We start from the raw sequence: 17,264 nt of genomic DNA, 5'->3' as shown, positions 1-17,264 counted from the left end.
TTCATCATCACATCACCCAATTTGGATCTAGGGTTGGAGTCATTTTGAAAAATCTTAAAGAAAAGGAACCTATAGTCAATGAAAAAATAGATCTAGACTCTGCTAGAATCGGTAAACTTGAGGATATCATTACAAACTTAGGTTCCGCGTTTTCCCCTATGAAAAACACTCCAAAACCCCCTACTAAAACTGCCAAGTTTATTTATGTTCCTAAAAATAAGGGTGAATCTTCTAGTAAGGGAGACGCGGATCTCAAATCCATAAGTGTTCTCCCCAATTGTCTCTCTATCGTTAAGGAACCTTTTGCTACCAATGAATTTCTTGAATTTTTGCCTAAAGGTTTAGCCATTGCTAAAAGGGGAGAAATCCTTATAGATCACAAGTGCTTTATTTATGAATTTAGTGCCAAAGATGGCACCCGTTAGATCTATCTTTGCTTTTTATGCCTAGCTAGGGGCATTAAACGATAGCGCTAGTTGGGAGGCAACCCAATTTTCTTTATGTTTTTTGTTTTTGCTCCTGTTTAGTAATAAATCTTGCATCTACCTTCTGTTTAGATGTGTTTTTATCTTTTAATTAGTGTTTGTGCCAAGTAGAACCTATAGGATAACCTACGATGATAGTTGATTTGATTCTGCTGAAAAAAAGAAACTTTGCGCGCACGAATATAATTATGTTAAATCACAGGAACGTTCTTTTGCGTTGATTCTTTTTGCTTCTGTTCAATAGACAAATTGTACAGGACTTCCTATTTTGGTAGGATTTTTAGAGTTTCAGAAGTTTGCGTTAGTTACAGATTGCTACAGACTGTTCTGTTTTTGACAGATTCTGTTTTTCGTGTGTTGTTTGCTTATTTCAATGCATCTATGGCTAGTAAATTAGTTAATAAACCATAAGGAAGTTGGAATACAGTAGGTTTAACACCAAATTAAATAAATAATGAATTCATTGCAGTGACTTATGTGGTGGTTTTATTTTCTTTCACTAACGGAGCTTATAAGATTTCCTGTTGAGTTTTGTGTTGTGAAGTTTTCATGTTTTGGGTAAAGCCTTTATGGACTATGGAATAAAGGGTGGCAAGAGCCTAAGCTTGGGGATGCCCAAGGCACCCCAAGATATTCAAGAATAGCCAAAATCCAAAGCTTGGGGATGCCCCGGGAAGGCATCCCCTCTTTCGTCTTCATTTATTGGTAACTTTACTTGGAGCTATATTTTTATTCGCTACATGATATGTGTTTTCCTTGGAGTGCCGTGTATTATATTAGTATTTGCCTTTTAGTTTACCACAATCATCCTTGCTGTACACACCTTTTTGGAGAAGCCTATTTGATTAGAATTTGCTAGAATACTCTATGTGCTTCACTTATATCTTTTGAGCTTGATAGTTTTTGCTCTAGTGCTTCACTTATATCTTTTAGAGCACGGTGGTGTCTTAATTTTGAAGAAATTGCTAGTCTCTCATGCTTCACTTATATTATTTTGAGAGTCTCTTAGAACAGCATGGTATTTGTTATTATCATAAAGTTGGTCCTAGAATGATGAGCATCCAAGTTGGGTATAATAAAAACTATCATAGAAAGTGAATTGGATGCTATGATCAATTTGATGCTTGATAATTGTTTTGAGATATGGAGGTAGTGATATTAAAGTTATGCTAGTTGGGTGATTATGAATTTAAAAAATACTTGTGTTGAGGGTTGTGATTCTCGTAGCAAGCACGTATGGTGAACCGCTTTGTGATGAAGTTGGAGCACAATTTTATTTATTGAGTGTCTTCCTTATGAGTGGCGTCGGGGACGAGCGATGGTCTTTTCCTACCAATCCATCCCCCTAGGAGCATGCGCTTAGTGCTTTGGTTTTTGATGACTTCTAGATTTTTGCAACAAGTATATGAGTTCTTTTGATTAATGTTGAGTGCATGGATTATACACACCCTTTCACCCTTCCACCATTGCTAGCCTCTCTTGTATCGTGCAACTTTCGCCGGTACCATACACCCACCATACTCCTTCCTCAAAACAGCCACCATACCTACCTATTATGGCATTTCCATAGCCATTCCGAGATATATTGCCATGCAACTTTCCACCGTTCCGTTCATATGACACGCATTACTTTTGTCATATTGCTCTTAGCATGATCATGTAGTTGACATTCTATTTGTGGCAAGGCCACATTCATAATTTTCATACATGTCACCCTTGATTCATTGCATATCCCGGTACACCGCCGGAGGCATTCATATAGAGTCATATCTTGTTCTAGCTTTGAGTTGTAAATCCATAAAAGTGTGATGATCTTCATTATTAGAGCATTGTCCTAGTGAGGAAAGAATGATGAAGACTATGATTCCCCCACAAGTCGGGATGAGACTTCGGACTTTACAAAAAGAAAAAAAAGAAAAAGAAAAAAAGAAAAAAAGAGAATGGCCAAAAAGAAAAAAAGAAGGCCAAAGAAAAAAAAGAAGAAAAAGAAAAGAATATATATATATATATAATGAGAGAAAGGACAATGCTACTATCTCTTTTTCCACACTTGTGCTTCGAAATAGCACCATGATCTTCATGATAGAGAGTTTCATATGTTGTCACTTTCATATACTAGTGGGAATTTTTCATTATAGAACTTGACTTGTATATTCCAATGATGGGCTTCCTCAAAATGCCCTAGGTCTTCGTGAGCAAGCAAGTTGGATGCACACCCACTTAGTTTCTTTTGTTGAGCTTTCATAAATTTATAGCTCTAGTGCATCCGCTGCATGGCAATCCCTACTCACTCACATTGATATCTATTAATGGGCATCTCCATAGCCCGTTGATACGCCTAGTTGATGTGAGACTATCTTTTCCTTTTTTGTCTTCTCCACAACCACCATTCTATTCCACATATAGTGCTATGTCCATGGCTCACGCTCATGTATTGCGTGAAAGTTGAAAAAGTTTGAGATTATTAAAGTATGAAACAATTGCTTGGCTTGTCATCGGGGTTGTGCATGATTAAATACTTTGTGTGATGAAGATAGAGAAACAACCAGACTATATGATTTTATAGGGATAACTTTCTTTGGCCATGTTATTTTGAGAAGACATGATTACTTTGATTAGTATGCTTGAAGTATCACCATTTTCATGTTAATATGAACTTTTATTTTGTATCATTTGGATCTGAACATTCATGCCACAATAAAGAAAATTACATTATGAATTATGCTAGGTAGCATTCCACATCAAAAATTCTCTTTTTATCATTTACCTACTCGAGGACGAGCAGGAATTAAACTTGGGGATGCTTGATACGTCTCCAATGTATCTATAATTTTTTATTGTTCCATGCTATTATATTACCTCTTTTGGATGTTTATGGGCTTTATTTTACACATTTATATCATTTTTGGGACTAACCTACTAACTAGAGGCCCAGCCCATATTGCTGTTTTTTTGCCTATTTCAGTATTTCAAAGAAAAGGAATATCAAACGGAGTCCAAACGGAATGAAACCTTTGGGAGCGTGATTTTTGGAATGAACGTGATCCAGAGAGCTTGGAGTGCAAGTCAAGAAGCTCCCGAGGACCCCACGAGATAGGGGGCCGCGCCCCCCTGTCTCGTGGGCCCCTCGGACGGCCACCGATGTACTTCTTCCTCCTATATATACCTACGTACCCCGAAAACATCCAGGAGCACCACGAAACACAATTTCCACCGCCGTAACATTCTGTATCCGCGAGATCCCATCTTGGAGCCTTCGCCGACACTCTGCCGGAGGGGGAATCAACCACGGAGGGCTTCTACATCAACATCCTTGCCCCTCTGATGAGTTGTGAGTAGTTTACCACAGACCTACGGGCCGGTCCATAGTTATTAGCTAGATGGATTCTTCTCTTTTTTTGGATCTCAATACAATGTTCTCCCCCTCTCTTGTGGAGATCTATTCGATGTAAACTCTTTTTGCGGTGTGTTTGTCGAGATCCGATGAATTGTGGGTTTATGATCAAATTTATCTATGAATAATATTTGAATCTTCTTTGAATTCTTTTATGTATGATTGAGTTATCTTTGCAAGTCCCTTCGAATTATCAGTTTGGTTTGGCCTACTAGATTGGTCTTTCTTGCCATGGGAGAAGTGCTTAGCTTTGGGTTCAATCTTGCGGTGTCCTTATCCAGTGACAGAAAGGGTTGCAAGGCACGTGTTGTATTGTTACCATCGAGGATAACAAGATGGGGTTTACATCATATTGCATGAGTTTATCCCTCTACATCATGTCATCTTGCTTAATGCGTTACTCTGTTCTTATGAACTTAATACTCTAGATGCAGGTAGGAGTCGGTCGATGTGTGGAGTAATAATAGTAGATGCAGGCAGCAGTCGGTCTACTTGTTATGGACGTGATGCCTATATACATGATCATGCCTAGATAATCTCATAACTATACGCTTTTCTATAAATTGCTCGACAGTAATTTGTTCACCCACCGTAATACTTATGCTATCTTGAGAGAAGCCACTAGTGAAACCTATGGCCCCGGGCCTATCTCTTATCATATTTGCTTTCAATCTACTTTTATTTGCATCTTTACTTTTTGCATCTATATTATAAAATACCAAAAATATATTTATCTTATCATACTATATTTATTAGATCTCATTTTCGCAAGTGGCCGTGAAGGGATTGACAACCCCTTTATTGCGTTGGTTGGAGTTCTCAGTTTGTTTGTGTAAGTGCATGGAACTTTTGAGGAGCCTCCTACTAGATTGATACCTTGGTTCTCAAAACTGAGGGAAATACTTACGCTAAACTTGCTGCATCAGCCTCTCCTCTTCGAGGAAAACCAACGCAAGCTCAAGACGTAGCAGAGGGGCAAGGCGGCGGGGTGGAGGAGTCCGGCTTGGACTCCTGTCCGGGTCGGCGGCGGCGGCGCGGTCTCCGGGCGGGACACGGCAGCGCGGGGAAGGCGGGCCGGCTCGGCTGGGCCTCGGCCCGGTCAGGCGCGCGGTAAATTTTTTTTTAAATAAATTCCGCCGAAACTAGGAAAAATTCTAGAAAATAAAATAAAACTCTAAAAATGCCAAAATAAATTTTCTCTGTCTGAATAAAATATTTAGAACAAGATGAACATTTTCTTGGCCCTAAAATGCAGTTTTGAAAAACGTGCAATTTTCCTAAATTCAAATAAAATAGCCAAAAAAACTCCGAAATAAAATCTTATTTGATTTTATTATTAAATCTTCAATATTTCTTTATTTTGGGAAAGTCATTTTATTCCCTCTCTCATATTTTTATAATTGAAATAATTGAAGATAGAATAAATTAAATCAAATGATTCTATTTTTTTAAAAAATGAGAAAAACTCAAATATGAAAATAACGAAATCCCCAACTCTCTCCGTGGGTCCTTGAGTTGCGTAAAATTTCTAGGATCAAAACAAAAAGCAAATAAAATATGATATGCAATGATAATCTAGTGCATAACATTCCAAATTGAAAATTTGGGATGTTACATTATATAACTTTTTACTCATGTTAAGCACATTGTTAAATTTTCGTAGCATACAGACTCAATTTTGTACTTGTGTGTGTTCCACTAAACTCACATAAGTTGATTTAGCATGCATGCACGGGCCGAGGGGTGGGGTCACCTGCCCTGGAAGACGGTTGGCTCTGGAAAGGGGGCAAGGGCTGAGGCGGCTCTGGCAATTTTGTTGAATGGTCGGGGGAGGGGGGCGCCTCACTTGAATTTTTCGTTCATAGTTGCCTATGAGGCTTTACAACCTTTACAAGATGGGTACAAACAAACCGAAGTTTACATGGGCTACATGAGAGAAGAAGGAAAAGAAAACACACACACACACACACACACACACACACACACACACACCAAACAACACATAAGTAGGTGAAAAGGGAGCCACTCTGAGAACCTTAGAGACGATGGATGAGAAAGCTCATCACGACCCAAGCACGGCAATCATAGGGTAGAGCTCACAGGACATGATAACGGGAGGGACAACCTAGCTCGAAGCATCGCCGGAATAAGTGAAGGGCATTGGTCAACCGAAACCCAAACTCGACATTGCACCCCCGACGTAATCGAAAGGGAACACACATCCGAGACCACACAACGCGCCTACACCACATGTGTCGTGGGTGTGATCGAAGGCTTGCGCGCGGCCGAGACGATGCCACTACGCATGTGTGCCACCGGCTAGAGTCGAACGGCATCACAACGCATAGACACACCATAGGGCCCCGTCGCATGGACCATCCTCACCGCACGTGCTAGTCGCCACCGTAATCGAAAGGCAAGGCACCATCGACGGCAACCCAAACCTCACCTGGGTTCGATATACCCGAAGGGCTGGCTGGCACGGAGCACAGGCAAAGACCACCCATGCCAGATACGCCAATCTGACAAGGATCCGACACATGACAGCATAGCCCACAACCGACAAGGAGAACCACCACCACGACTGCCACGACGCACCTCGCATCGGAGAAAAGACGACATCCATGGCCGCCATCTACAAAACTACGAGGCACACAAGTACAGACGAAAACAGCGTCCTCTGTCACTGGTAGCGATACAGAGAAGACTCAACACCCAGCCATGATGGCCCCCTCGTAAGGACCGCGTTGCCACCGTGGCCGCCATCTGTGAAGTCACGACACCAGCCAACCCCAACGGCACCCCGCTGTAGTCTGATGGCCAAGCAAAGAGGCAACACAAGTCACGAACACCACCGACCAACATAGGTGGTACCACGCCGGCCAGCAAGACGAACCGGCCCAAATCCCCCTAACCCACGATTATTCTGGGCAAAACCTGCCATATATGGCACAGAAATATAGGATCGCCTATAGCGCCGGATCCGCGCATCACAGGGAGTATCAGGCACAAACGGGGTGGGGGAGGTTGTTGGATCACACCGAGCCAAGCCACTGTATCACGCGGCCGCCGGATCAGGAATGGGAGAGCCGGATCCGAAGACGCCCGAGGCAGCCCAGCGAATCTCTAAGCCCACACCAGCCATCACTGCCGTCTCCCACCACCTCAAAGCTCGAGGGCGCGCGGCATCGTCGGCTACCACCTGAGCCCCCTACTCGATAGGGGCACAACCCTAAGCGCCGCCGCCAGATCCGAGTAGGAACTTTAGGGGGCGGGCAGCGAGGCACACGGCAGCCCCCCGCCATTATAGATGCATGTTACAGGGGAAAAGAGGAATAGTGCGATCCGGAGGAGGAAGACGAAGCACGTCCGTTGGATTTCAATACATCATCTGGGACAAAATCGACCGAAACCAAATTTATTTTCAAGCAACTATTGAATAGGCGATCCCATATTTCTGACCAATAAAGCTGTATTTGGATCATTGGACTGATACAGAAATGTTTATAAGAAAACGCAAACCCACATTACTGTATATGATATATAAATGATTAAAACTGGAAGAAGATAAGAGCCATGTATTCAGCTCGGATCTTTTGGTGATCATCCATGAGAATGCAGCATCAGCTCGGCAATTCCGGAGGCAATGACGGACAAGAAGTCAGCGTTATGGTTCTCCTGATCTATGGGGTTCCTCTTGGCGTCTCCCTCTATCAAGATGAGGTCGCACCAAGCAGGAGCGTTTGCCTTTGCCACTTCCAAAAGCTTCACGGAAGCGTCGGCGGCGCGCCCGCCTCGGATGTCGTCGAGCGCATGCCGCACCATGCCGTTAATCTCTCTGTAGTCGGTGAGACAACGGCCCAGATTATCGACGAGGTCCGCGATGATGTGCTCGGTGGATGTTAGGTTGGCGACAGTAAGGCTTGCCGCGGCCGCCGCTAGCCCGCGGGCGTCCGTGGCAGACGAGGACGCCGTGTCGGCTGAAAGCGCGCGGACGCAGAATTCGTAGTCGACGTGCACTGTGACATTGGGGCTCTGAGCGAGCGCAGCGCATGTGGTGTTGATGATGGGTGTAGGGCTGATGGCCACGGAGAGGCCATGGGCGGCGGCGAGGAGTAAGAGAAGGAGGGCGATCTGCTGCGTCGCCATGGCTTTGAAGACCGTACGCCTTTGTGCTGCCGTATTTATGGTAGTCAGAAGGGATCCCTCCTGATGGAACGAGACGATGAACACACCATCCGTCCAGGTTCGCAGAAAGCGCGTCCGTCTTAGTTGTCCGGCTAATTAAGTCGCATTAACTTTTTGTACGTTTTTTTGGAAAGAAGCAGCGTGCGCTATAGGGCTGAGTGATTACGGCATTAATTATAGGAGACGTCTAGGATCAGACTACTGATCCTTTGCTGCTATCAGATCAATCGAAGACCATACGATTAGATGCACGCTGATCGTACGTCACATTTCTAAATGGCATTTGTCTTGATAACACCTTCCGTTTATCACGCCGACACCATTGACTACCAATTGATTTCCTAAACTGCTTCCACAAATGACTGTGATGCACGTACATTATTTGTGGAAAGATTTTCGGTAAGCTATAATTATTTTTATACAATTAATTCCAGCAATTAATTGTGATCTTTTAGGACGTTTTTCTATACACTAGCAAAAGTGCCCGTGCGTTGCACCGGGTGCAAAATAAATAAATATATGCTTAAAAGAGTTGGAAAAAAATACCACTAACAACTTTGCAAGTAATCAAACAACCATAACATAACAACATTGTTCGAACAATTCAATTTTCAGGTATGTCCCATATAGCTTTCTCAAAGAATGATCATGGTTGGTTGTCAATTAGTGCTCAGTGTTGAATAACAATGATACAACTAACCAACAAAAACGGACTTGCTACTTAAATTGGTTCATGGTTAAAAGAACAGAGCCCTTAGTTCTCAAATATAAAGATGGACATCAACGCACAGGTCATGAGCCAATCCAAAGCATGGCTTGTAGCATTAATCAATAAAATGGAAATCTAAAAGGATATTAACAGTCTAACCATCAGAGGGTTCGAACTAAGTTATTAAAAAGGGGCTAAGAAGGAAAGCGGAAAGAAAGTACTGTACAACAAAAGAGAGCCTGAACAGTGACATCTGTTCTTCGGAACAAACAGTTTCACCCTGTTCTTAGGAGCTCGAACTTGACATATAACAAGTGAATTACATAGCCACACGAGACTTTATTTATGCATTTTTATGGCATAAACAAATCTTCATAGACCCAATATCTGAACCATGGTATCCCCCTCCCCTCCCCTCCCCTCGCGTCGTCCTCCCCGGGGTGACCCGAGGGCCCCTAGGGTTTCCCTAGGCGCCGCTCCCTCCACCCCTCCTCCCCTGCCGTCACCCGAGGGAGTCGTCGGGCTTCGCCTGGGCGACTGCTGATGACGGTGGCGGCGGGGCTTCGTCGCTTCGCTCGCTTGTGTTGGGCCCCGGAAGCCGGGTGGCGGCCCGGTTGGTGAGGCGGCGTCGTCCTTCGGCGGGCGGCACGCGCGGGAGGCGCGGGCCGGATCCCTCGGCTGCTCGGGCAGCGAGGTCCTGGCGGGCAGTGGTCGCGGCGTGGCGAGGTTCTACCTCCTCTGCTCCAGATCTGAAGGACAGGTTCTCCCTCTCTCTGCTCTCCCTTGCTGGATTCGCCTGATTCCGGGCCTCTGATCACCGGATCCGGTGACGTCGGGGTGCTCCCTGAGCTGGTGGTGCTGGACGAGCCCGGGGGAAACTCCTGTTGGTATTCCCAACACGGCGGCGACGGCGCCCCTTTTGCGTCGGTCTGCTTGTTGGAGACGCAGCCGTGGGCTCCCATCCACACCCCGGCCATGCCTCCCGGGCGAAAGCTCAAATCCCGGCGTGGGATGGGCGGCGGCGGCGCCTGGTGCGTCGTGTCCTCCTTGGAGGCGCCGTCTGGGGAAGGTTGGTGCTTTGGGGGCGTGTAGCAGCTGCAGTTGGGCGCCTGGCGTCTGTAGAGTCGATGGCGTATATATTTGGTGCAGGTTTCAGATCCGCCCACAAGTTGCTCAGCGGCGGTGTTTTGCAATGCCCCGGCGGGTCTGCGCCCTCGAGACAGGGCGGAAGGGGATCGGGTTCCCCTTCCTGGCAACAGCAGCGCCGTTGGTGCTGATTTAGCCTGTTCTTGAATTCCTCGGACCTAATCTTCGCCATGGGGCTTGGCAGCTTCTTCCTTTCGGCGTCTCTCCCGGCGGCTTACCCTCTTCCATCGGTTCCCTATGGCGTCTGCGTCGCAGCCTCTGTGTGTGTGCTCCGGCGTGATGATGGTTGTGATCCATGGCTGGCCCGGACTTGAGGCCACCCTTGCTTTAGTCCTCGAGTGAGCGTCTCTACACTTTGACGGTTCGGCGCCTTCGAGCCTAGGCGAGGGGAAGGGTTCCTCTTCGGTGTTAGAGAAAGCATGTGTTATGCCTTCTTCAGTTCCTGGTTTCAGTCATGTACCCGACCTATTCTAGCGGCTGCAGATCCTCGTGGCTTCTTCCGTAGTCGTTTCAGGGCCTTTGTGTAGTGGGCTTACCCTCAATTAGCTGCACTTCAATGTAATTTTCCGTTCGCTGGTTGTCGGTGTAGCGTTGTAAGCTGTTCTGCTTTCTCCCTTGTATCATTTAGCCGTTGCTTTGTTCGTGGTCTGCTCTTATACTCCTGGCCGGTTGATGGCTTTGTTAATTCAAAGTCGGGCTCCTCTGGAGCCTCCGTTCCAAAAAAAAGAATATCTGAACTCAATATAGCTCAATTTTCCTGAATAACTATTTTCAATAGAATTAGTTATGACATGCATACTTAGTTACTGCACCCTTCTTATTCTTCATTGTAGATTCTCAGGAAGCCCACAAGGAAGTATTATCCCTGTCTCTTGCTCTATGCGTCTCTTCAACTCTATTAGAATTCAATTTTGGCCCTATTTTTCCGGAGATGGTTTTTCCTAGCAAATCCCTGCATAAACAAACGTTCTTCAAAATCTAAGGGTGGTATGCTTATTTGTTTAATTGGCAGAGAAAATCACTTCATAATCTCCTCTAGGCATTACAGCAAACACGTGGTACACAACAGAGATCAACATATGTACCTTAGCAAGAAAGGGTAATGCTTCATTGTCTACGCGCTTGGCACCATTGTTTTGGGCACATGTGGCTCTTTGAAATATATCATCCTAAACATAACAATTTAGATACTAACATATTTGGTTGCTTAATACTTTGATACATGGGAAGAAGAATGTTTCATTTTGACACCTTTAGTTCTGTTGCGGACCATGAAATAATATTGCAGCCACTAATTAAATCATGCAGTCAAATTGGTATGAAAGCATAATTATGAATCTTCCCATTAAAGATCAAAATGCGATAATTCTTGGCTGACAACAATAAAAGAAGCAGTACAGATCAACCAAAATGCGAAATTCAACAGAAGAGTGCAAGTTTCAAGAATCTGGAAAGAGATTATGTAGTACAATATTTAAGGATCCTCTAGGACCTCCTGCAGGTAGAACTGTCATCTGCATCATCTACTAACTCTACTAAAAAATGAAGTTGCTCGTGCGTCAGTAGTTGTCACTGAATTTTTAGATGACCGGCAATAAAGTTTGCTGCTTAATTTTGGACTGCTAAGTTTAAGTGTTCCATGTGTGTAGGTGTAGCAGGTAACAGCTCTGAACGCTGAAAAAAAGAATAAAAAATCGAATCCTTTCTCCATGCCCTCACAATGCCTATGAATTTCACATAGTGTTCGTTTAAACAGCACACACATTGTCCATTCAAAAAGAGGTGGAATAAAATTAAATCTAAATTGAACTTGACAATTTTTTTAATTCAGAGCCTTTGTATAGCTGACAATGGATCATCGTATACAACAAGATCCAGTAAGTAATGCAAGAGCACACACGTACATAAGAGTCAAAAACTGATTAGAAGGCATGACCTACATGGATAGACTGAGGTCTCTGCAGTGCAAGGATTAAAAAAATGGTAGCAACATGCCAAAGACAACGACAGTCAAGGATGGCATCTTCTTCCATACAGTGGTCCATGCTCTCTGCAATCCCGGAAGAAGAACATACCTTAAAAGGCTGAAATCAGGAGTAAAGAACATATCAAAAGGGTTCAGAAATAGAAAGCAGAAAATTCAAGAGTCGGTACAAAAACAAAATAGGTCTTTGTATCATAAACTCTGTATATCCAAATCGCTAAGAAGATCCTCTGCTCTACTACTCCTTCAACTTCAAGGACGCCTCGCATGCTGCGCCTCTTACTTCTAATAAACACATGAACGAATCAGCATTTATGTGTTGAATAAAAAAGATCCCCACGAAACATACCAAAGGGCGATGTAGTGGGACTCAGATCCTGCTGCCCCACAGTGTGGAAAAAGGAAGAAAGAAGTTTATTCTAACACGATTATTGGCCCCAATTTCCTCAACTTTGCGCACAAATTGTTCGAAGGAGTAATACGGGATCAAGTAAGAGTGCCAGTTTAGCGTCAAGCTTGATAAGATTGCAAAGGTCCTCCACCTGGCATCAAGACAATAATTCAAATTTGGAAGGCCATCAGAAATCAGAATAAGTATAAGTGTGCAGTGAGCAACATCGGGCTACAGTCTCTACTGTTTATGAGACCCAAGTTTTATGAGAAGAAGGCAAATTAGAACTATAACACCTGCTTAACATCCTGAATATCATGTTGCCAACTTGTGAAATAAAGCTTTTGAACTAACAGTAGCTACGTAGGTACATCTCCTGGATGTTGTTGAGACTGAGATAATGATGGTCATAAAAAAGAGAAGTGAGAACATTACTTCTTACTTTTTACTCATAAAGTTTGCAAAGTTTTAATGACGGGGAGGTACAAACATAGAGAAGTTGTATCATCCAAGAAGGTGCATGTACGTAAACTTTGCTCACATGTTCCAAGCAGTATTGAGTCACACATCTGGTTCCAATCCTTAGAACAATTGGACTGCAATGCCTGCGGATTTTCACTTGATGAGATTCTGTTTTCTAAGATTAAATACAAAAAATTAACAGACATTCACCTCCAATTAAATCGATCGGGAGTTGCCTTGGTCTTCAAATTTAAAATGTAAAACATGAATATGTATGTATGCTGCTTAGACCAATCTAGTTCAAGGGCTGTTGGTATGGTTCTTCCTATTAGGAAAATTGAACATAGAGGAGGAATCTGCAGACTTTATATTTCAGCTTGCATTCTCCTTTTACATGAAGATAAAAAATGAAGTAAATACTTTTAAGCGATAAGTGTTACCTTGGATTTCTACTCGTAAATCTGGGCGTATTTCATGTAGCTAGCATTTTGAATGCGTGAGATTATATGTGGCTGTGCCTGCGAGCCTGTCAGTCAGAATTCAGAAGCCTGGGTCGTGAAAATGCACTGTTGATTGGTTGTGTACTAACTGCTGGAGCTAAAATGGTCATAGATCTTCTTGTACCTTAACTCATCACATGCAGTCCTCCTGCATAGTTCGAAAAAAGAAATAATTCACAAAACAATACTGAGGAAGACATATAATGGTAAGATAAGAACAGCTAGCTAGCCAGCGGCTGAAGGACTCATTCAGTTAACTGGCTTGTAATCATCACCCAGTTGCTCCCAAAATTATTCAGTACAGGGCCAAAATCACAATTGTCAGTCTCATGCAAATCCTTAATTTCCCATACGGTTGGACACTCATCAGGCCTAAATAAATTATGAAAGAAAAATCAAGTATGAGATGTAAGATTCAGAGTACAGTCTTTAAAAAGACAACTTTTCTTTCACAACAAAAGCCATCTGAACCAAGTCTGATGCCCACTAAAAAAACATTATATTTAATGCACGGAATTAAACAGGACAAACAAAGCAAAAACAAAAGAGGCAATGTAATTGACCAATGGATTGCTATCTTACTTCATTCATGGAGTCCAGAAGTGGGATCAGATGAGAAACTGAAGGTCGCGCTCCACTCTCTGTCCGTGCAAGAGTGCAATCTTGCATTCAATACTTTAATTACTCAGTAAACAGAATTTCTTGCTAGTGCTTGCTGAACGGTTTGAGGCATCAGGCATGGGGAGGGAATCTCACCAGATGAGGAGGTCCTGCCGAAGGAGGGGATCCCACAGGTCTTCGTGCCTCGATCCGGCCAGAAGGAGCAGCCGTCATGACAACGGCAGGGTCGCTCCCCCAACCTTGTAGCCTGCTAGAACAATGACAATAATGTTGATACACCAGATAAGAAGCGCAAGCCCTTGAGAGCAGTCTGCTTGCCAGAACAATTAATGAATTAACCTCTTGAAGCAGAACAAGCACGTTGACACACAAGTTAAGAAGCACAAACCTTGAGAGCGGTCTGCTTGCGCAAGATATCATTGGACTTGAACATGACTGCAGTAATCCAAATCATTACGAAGAAACCTACACAATATAAACTCAATTGGAATGAGGGGATGGAGCGGTTGCTTGTTTTTCTTTGGACACCACTAGGCATCAGACTATAGACACTTTGCATCTATCAGACTAGTGGGGGGCCGTCCGATGAGGTGCATCCAGGTCGTTCGATCTGTTAATCAGGGCCCCGTGAGATTTGTTGACTGCTTCCTTTAATTGCTCCCTATATTCCGCTAACCTCCCTATTATGGTTCCATACAGTTTCCCTTATTCCCCTCCCCCGAACAATTTCCCTCTAGGAGTCTAGGTAGTTTCCTAGTTATGCTCCTGTGATCATGATGCTTCCATATCTCATTTTTATTTGCTTCCTTGAATTATCTTCTTCAAAAAATCACGCAAAGATAGAATTTCAATTCCATCTCAACTCTTCTATTATCGTACTTGCTTCTCTTGAGGTAATGTATTCAGCGATTTTTTCTAGACATATATTTTTTGCTTCTAGTGCATAGGAAATTTGCTTCGACGAAAAATATATCCCATGTAACATTTTTTAACGCAACGAAACTTTGCTTCCACCTGCCAGAAATTTGCTTGGATTTCAACCAAATTTTCTTGAACATAACACAAAATTGTGTCCAAGCACGCTGCTTCCGTGTAACAAAATTTTGCATCTAAGAATTTCTTTCCCCATCATAAATTTGCGTCCCAGCATATATTTTTTTATCAAGCTTCCAACTAAGGAAAACTTTGCTTCCATCCAATACAAAAGTGCTTCCATGGTAAAATTAATTTGCTTCTAACCGAATATAAGTTTGGTTCCTGCTTCGTTCGTTCATACAATAATTTTCAAACATGATACAAATTTATTTCGTTCAAGTCACCAACAGTGCGCACTATGCCTCCTTAAGTCAACACCGTATGTTCCCTACAGACCATAGACATGCTTCCCTTCGCTTGTGGTCATCCTCATTGTAGGGCGGATCCAAGTGTTATCACACACTTCATAGTGCATGCATCAGTCGCCTCCATATATGTCTATGTCTGTACCTATCAGTTCCAAAGATGCAACACAACTGCTTGAAATATACATCCATTAGACAGGGTGCATAAGTATAGAAGGTATGAAGCAACAACATGTGTTACATATATGGTACGGGTAGTAAAGCAGTAGAAATCTGACATATTCCCATGTAAGAAGCCTGTACTCTTCATACATGTTGTGTCACACTGTCGTTGATTTTTGGATTTTATTGGCATTATTCAACAAGGAGAAACAGAAAAATTCAGCTTGGCCCCGTCAGCATATATATATGAAATATAGGAAGCATGATGAGTTGATGACATTATTTGAATACAAAGAATTCTCTTGACAATGCAATAGCAAGTACAATAAATAGTAGAAGTGTATTTCTATTGCCCCAAACTCTAGACTGAAGAAAACATACAATAAAGTTATGAATCCTGGATATTAAGAAGCATCAATTTGTTGCTATCTCAACGTAATTCATACCTAGTGGAATCATATAACTTTGTAAGTAGAAACTAGCAATGAATATTGCCAACATGTGTGTGCATCGATCAATTTGTGATCTACAAACCAATTTCACCGTCGATGCAAACAAACTTGAATGTCGAAGCACATATCTGATGCTTACAAACTTGAATGTCGAAACAATACCTTGAGGATATGAAAATAGACTTTCATTCATGGTGATCTGAATCATCAGCGGTGTTACTCCTAGACCCGATCCCAGAACGAGCGACAGAGGATTAAATGTTCAACCTAGACGCCATTCCCTAACAATTGAGAAAAGGTAGATAAATAGATGCCCTCGTTCTTCCCTAAATCATAATCCAAAGCATGGAGGTAAAACAACACAGAGAGCTATGAGGAACGGATTGAAGCTTGCTTGCGTACAGATTCTTTAGATGGACAATTGACGAACACTTGAAGACGAGCGGCGAGGCGCTGCTGGCGGCGCCCAGACGGAGCTTAGATGCGTCGCAGAGACTTCGATTCCTCGCGATGTGGCAACTGCCAGGAGAGGCGAGAGGATTACAGGCGATTAGGATGTTTTGTCATCCATCGAGCAGGCCTTTCGATGGGCTGTAACAGGCCCGTACGTATGGCTCATGTATCTCATGCGTGTCCCAGCCGTTTTCTGATTTTTTTGCTCTTTATTTTAATTCAAAAAATGGGATACTTTGGGATACGCGTATCCAGGCGTATCTGTGCGTATCCCCGTCCCGGTGCAGTATTCTGCACCGATACGGCACCTCCTCGCCATATCCCTGCAACGTAGCTTACAAAGCATGGTTACTGGAAACATCATATTGATAATAATCTTTGCGTGGGGACAGATGATGATGGAACGGAATTGTTGTTGATACTGGAAGCATAGTCCTCGGGTGCCAAAAAAATTACAATGTGAAAGCATCCAGGTGAGACGCTGGAAAATAGTACAACGGGTGCGATATTAGTGTTAGCTGGAAGCATGAAATTTTGAAAGAAAAATCGGCCGCCAATTGTCGAGCATATTTGTGGAAGCTCTATATGCATGAAGCAATGAAAGATTGTTTGGTCGTCAATTCTCAGGTTAATCCGAACATAATAATGATGTAAATACACCCTGTGAACAGAAAGGATCAGTGAGCTTAACGAGCTGTTCATAAAACTAGCTAGGGCAGAAAACGGAGCCTGTGGCGGAATGTCGGGCGACACCGCGGGCGGCATCGCGGGCGCTCCTGCAGCCGGTTGCGCCGCCGCCGCCGAGACTCCTCTGTCGCCCTCCCCTTCTCCCTCCCTGCAGGCCCCCTCGCCCGCGGCTCCGCCACCGCTCCCCGCGCCGGCCGCCTCCGCGCCGGCTGCCCCGGGCGCCTCCTTCCGGTGGGCCGATTGCGAGGACGACGCCCCCTTCCCCCCTCCCCCCTCTCCGTCTGCCCCCG

General features: G+C 43.7%; 2 long non-coding RNA genes across 2 annotated transcripts; both read right to left on the bottom strand.

Annotated features, from left to right (window-relative positions):
- Positions 1 to 12,496: 12,496 nt before the first annotated feature.
- Positions 12,497 to 13,389, bottom strand: LOC119326069. The gene is made up of 3 exons (XR_005157797.1): positions 13,200 to 13,389; positions 12,970 to 13,115; positions 12,497 to 12,902 (listed from the first exon to the last, which is right to left on the bottom strand). It is a non-coding gene; the product is annotated as an uncharacterized LOC119326069 (long non-coding RNA).
- A 1,578-nt stretch (positions 13,390 to 14,967) lies between these two features.
- On the bottom strand, positions 14,968 to 17,075 carry LOC119325757. Its single transcript, XR_005157668.1, has 3 exons — positions 16,237 to 17,075; positions 15,997 to 16,115; positions 14,968 to 15,365 (listed from the first exon to the last, which is right to left on the bottom strand). It is a non-coding gene; the product is annotated as an uncharacterized LOC119325757 (long non-coding RNA).
- Between the last annotated feature and the right edge of the window lie 189 nt (positions 17,076 to 17,264).

This window comes from Triticum dicoccoides, chromosome 6B, assembly GCF_002162155.2.
Source record: "Triticum dicoccoides isolate Atlit2015 ecotype Zavitan chromosome 6B, WEW_v2.0, whole genome shotgun sequence".
Classification (NCBI taxonomy): Eukaryota; Viridiplantae; Streptophyta; class Magnoliopsida; order Poales; family Poaceae; genus Triticum; species Triticum dicoccoides.
Note: the sequence above shows the minus strand (reverse complement) of the source record. Positions and strands in the feature narration are given on the sequence as shown.